This window comes from Lygodium microphyllum, chromosome 13, assembly GCF_053477565.2.
Source record: "Lygodium microphyllum isolate KBCC chromosome 13, Lygodium_microphyllum_v1.1.10, whole genome shotgun sequence".
NCBI classification, from domain to species: domain Eukaryota; kingdom Viridiplantae; phylum Streptophyta; class Polypodiopsida; order Schizaeales; family Lygodiaceae; genus Lygodium; species Lygodium microphyllum.
In genome coordinates this window covers 123,038,082-123,042,812 of record NC_141147.1, presented here as the reverse complement: position 1 = coordinate 123,042,812, position 4,731 = coordinate 123,038,082, and positions in this window count along the sequence as shown.

The window sequence follows — 4,731 nt, the reverse complement described above, 5'->3', positions numbered from 1 at the left end:
AATGCTTATTGTTTCAAGCGTTCCAAGCCAAGCACTAATGGCTACCTCTCCCATAGCTGACGCACCATCCATATCTATGGGTGTAGTGATCTTACCTCCATGCCGATCGAGTTACCTCCTCTCCCGCGCACTCCGGTAGCTCCACAATCCAAGTGTGAGCTTCAAGCAAGCTCCATCCTCAAGCTCCACGCTCCAAGCTCCATTTCCGCGAGCAAGACAAGAGAAGAGAAGAGAAGAGAAGAAGAGAGGAGAAGATGGAGAGCTTCTCCTCCCCAGTCCCTCACCATCACACACTCACTCCCTCACACTCTCACACTCCCTCTCTCAAGCACAAGCTCAAGAAAGCAAGAAGAAGAAGAAGAAGAAGAAGAAGAAGAAGAAGAAGAAGAAGAAGAAGAGGAGAGCTACTTTTGGCCACACAGAAGAATGAGCTTCTCATTCACTTTTCAACTTTATATACAAAACCCTAAATCCCTTTTGGGCAGTCATCCCCTTATCTCATTTTTTACATGGCCGGCCGTGGCCTAGGCCTTTTTTCCCATTATCCTTCTATCTTCCTAGCTTCCTTTCCACCGCCCGTCTACATTTACAAATTGCACGGGTGAGAGCCCGGCGCTCCTTGAATTAAACCATGATGCGCTTGCGCTCTTTTATGAAAGTATTGACTTGCACTTTTCCTTGCGCGCCTTTCTCCCTTATTTAGGACTTTTGTCCTTGTGCGTCTTTGTCTTCTATTTCACTTTTCCTTGGCCTTTGTATTCTGCTTTAGCTTTTCCGAATTTTCCACCTTTGTTCGTTTGAGGGTTAACAGGATGCATCTGTGCTTTACCCAAAATTGGCACTTCAAGGGGTTCGGTGAGATGCGATATAACTGACATCGTTCAAAGACCACTCGTAGCTTATCTAAGTGTTTCTTCCATGTAGAGTGAACACAAAAATCATATTTAAAAACCTCTAACTCCTTCCTAAGCATGTCTTTGAGGATGGCACACATGAGCCTTTGGAAGGTAGCTGGTGCATTAGTCAACCCAAAGGGCATGACTATGTAGGCGAAGACACCTCACTCAATGGCGAATGCAGTCTTATGCCTATCATCAAGATGCACTTGCACCTGATTGTATCCCAAAAAGCCACCTAGGAAACTATATGATTCTTTACCAGCCACTCTCTCGAGCATGTGCTAAGTGTATGTCAATGGATAATTGTCTCTCTTTGTAGTAGCCTTTACCTTCTTGTAGTTGATGCACACTTTGATCTTTCTATTCTTTTTTAGCATGATCACTATGGGTGAGACCCAGTCCGTGTGCTTAATCTTGTAAATGAATCTTGCTCTCAATAGCTTATCAATTTTCTCTTTCATTGCATGAGCATGCTTGGGATTCATTGGATACGGTTGCTACTTGATCAGCGTTGCATCGGGTGTCATAGGTATATTGTGAGTCACTACACTTAGATCTACCCCTTTTAGCTCATTGAGGGACCAATAAAACACGTCTATATACTCTCGTAAGAGAGCAATGAAACTTTCTTCCTCTTCCTCAGTCAAATCATTGGCTATAAAGACAGGTCGGGGTGTCTCCCCTTCCTTGGCTAAATTGACCTTCTTGACCTTGGCAGGTCCTATTGGTTCACTAGCTTGCCCCTGGCATTTGGCTCCCAGCAAGATCACCAACTATCACCTTTTTTGAACTTCGTGAATCACTTTGGTAGGTCTTGTGGCTTTCTTTGCTCATCAGCTTGTGGTTACTTGGGCTACTTCCTCCTTTCCTCCTTCAACCTTGGTGCCTTGGGTGAACGGGTAGGTTTCCTTTGGTGTGTCTAGTCTTAGGAGGTTGAAGCATTTCGGGATCACTATCGAAGCTTACTTCTGACTCAAAATCAAACTCTCTATCATTGCTAGAAGAGTGAGTCTCTCTTGGAGGTCACAACTCAGAGGGTGAATTTGTCCTGAATAATAGTGTGACACTTTGTTGGACTAGGCTACTCCTATGTGCTCCAACCATGTGCGGTCACAATCTATGCATATGACTCCTTTCTCAATCCTAAAAACATTATTCTTGCTTGGTTTGGAGTCAGGTCGTATCTATTTTATCACTCGTTCCTCATAGTGTCGTATTCTATAGTATCCATCTGTCCTTTGCTTTGGTCACTAAAGGAACAACAATCCTCATATTCATCGTTAGAGCTATCTTCATCCGACTGCTCGTCGTCTCCTAAGTCTTGATATGGCTCCTCCTTTTCATTGGTGACTAAGGACCAATTGTACATCGATTTTAAGTCGTGCACTTTGGTCCATTGCCACTTAGGTTCATCCAAGAGATCTTGGAGAGGTTTAAGGTTAGCGGCTAGGTTGCCTGCTAGCTTGTTTGTCAGATGCTCTAGGATCTCAAGAAGTTCTCGCTTATTGCTAGGGATATGGAATTGGACAGGGTTTGGTCATTCGTTTGAGTTTTTAGCCATCATGCAGACTGGCACTGAAGGTTCTCGTCTCGACTGCCTTAGCAACCTGCTCGTACTCCTCATCATTTGAGAATGGTAGATCGATCATGGCTAGCACATGCATCCAATCTCGCTCATCTCTCAATAGGCGGGTTACCCCAAGCCTAGAGTACTGCGTGGCTAGGCACACTAACTCCTACCCCCATGTGTACAATTCCCTTTCTTGTGGTATCTTTGAGAGTTAAGACCGGTAAGACAATATGCATTTCAGTGCCTTTCTAGAAAGCATTGATGTGCAATGATTTGGGTATTGAGTGCATTGTCAGACTCGATATTTATGTCTTTGCATCATGTTCGTGCAAGTCAGGGGCAACTTGCTCCATCGAACCTTCAACCCACTGTTTCAGCTCTTGCCACAATGTCAGATGCTGTCTAAGGAGGTCTCCTAGGCTTACTATCACAGGGGTGGTCACTAGTGTGGTGAGGAGGTTGCTAGCTGCTTTTCTTTTCTCCAAATCATGCATTTCCAGGCCAATGGCCTTGATTGATTCAGTGGCACATAATGTTTGAGCTCTGTTTAAGCGGTACTGCTTGTGGTGTAGTCGTGCATCTTGATTTTGGTTATGGTGGCGAGTCTGGTGTGCTCATGCTTGAGAGATCATCGATCTCATCTTCCAATATGGGCTCAGTGTCTTTTAAGTGTTATTGGGCCTCTTTCACCCACTCCTTCACTTTTTCAATGGCTTCAAGTTGGCACTTTGGGTTGGGGTACTCCCCAACCTTCACACTTCCCTTCTCAACCGTCTTTGGATTTGATGTTTTTGCCTCTGCATCTATCACCTTTTTTCCAGTAGGCAGCATTGTGGCACTCTCCGTTTTTAGCATGACCTTTGCGTTTGGTTTCTTTTTCCTTTGTCTACGACTCTTTTTTCAATTGAGGCTGCATCTAAGTTGCTAGGCCCTAGCAATGATATGCCGACCTGCTTTGTTTGTACACGAATCATGACATGCAATAGGATGGGCATGGCCTCCCTGTCGAGTGTCTCGACACCAAACAACCCTAATGGGACTGATGGCATGATTGCCAAACTAGAGGATGGTTTTTGTCCAGGGCAATCGACAAAGAGATGAGTGATTCCACACTCCGCGCATCTAAGATCTGCCTTGCTATGGTTGACTTGCTTCGTCTCAGGGCAGCGCAAGGAGATATGTCCTGGGTGACCACATGTCTTGACCACAAGTCCAACATGAGATCACGGATCTTGGGTTTGTCCTCCTAAGCCTCTATCTCTACGTCTACCTAGCACCATCATTGATATTGGTTTGTAATCCATAAGGATCGGATTACCCTCTTCGTGATATGAGACATAAGGGTTCATGTAAGGTTCTTCCTCATTTGGCTCCTCCACAAAGTGAACTAGAGCGTTGCTCCGTGGATGGGTTACGTAGGGTCCAAGTGGTCTAGGTATTCCTATGGGGTTTATCTCCATCATCCTAGGAATGACTGGTTTAGCATCATTGGGTGCTGGGAGAGCCAATGGAATTCTCCTTCCAAAGAAATTTGGCAGCCTATTTGCCAAGTAAGGCTGATTGTAAGGTTGTGAGTACAAAAGTCTCCTTGGTAGTCTACAATGCATGGCATCGTGGCCGAACCTACCACAATTTGCGCAAGGTCGGGACCTAGGGTCCTGACACTTAGTTGCTAGCAGGTGGTTTCTACCATAATACACACACTGAATGTGCAGCCATGTTCATCTCTTGTAGTTTGGCTAGCTCCATCTTCATCTCCGCTAGCTTTTGACTTGGGTCAATGCCCTTTCCTTTGTCCTGAGTATTGTCTTGAGTACTTGGGCCTGATCTTTGGCTTGACATTGAAGCTCTCTCAGAGTTTCTAGGGTTAGTCTCTTCTCGTCTTGAGCTCTTGGAGCTTCTCTCCTTGAGTTGGTCATCCACTCTAATGGCCTCTTCAAAGACCTGCATGTCTCGCTACAAGCTTGAGTTGCCTACCAAGGCCTTGTAGAGTTCTTCACTTCATATCCCATTGATAAGACTATGGACACCGCTCTCTCTGTGGGTTGTTCATTCATCAAGTTTCTCTTAAAGAGTTCCACACATGGGTCACATAATCCAAGATGTCTTCCTTATCTCTCTGTTTCACATTCATGAGTCATACGATCAGGTTGTCTAAGTACCCAGCCTCTAAGAATATCTTAATGAAGAGATTCTTGAGGTTATTGAAGTTATTGCGATGTGCGGTATCTAGGCTAGTGTACCAAGTCCTCCCTTTATCAC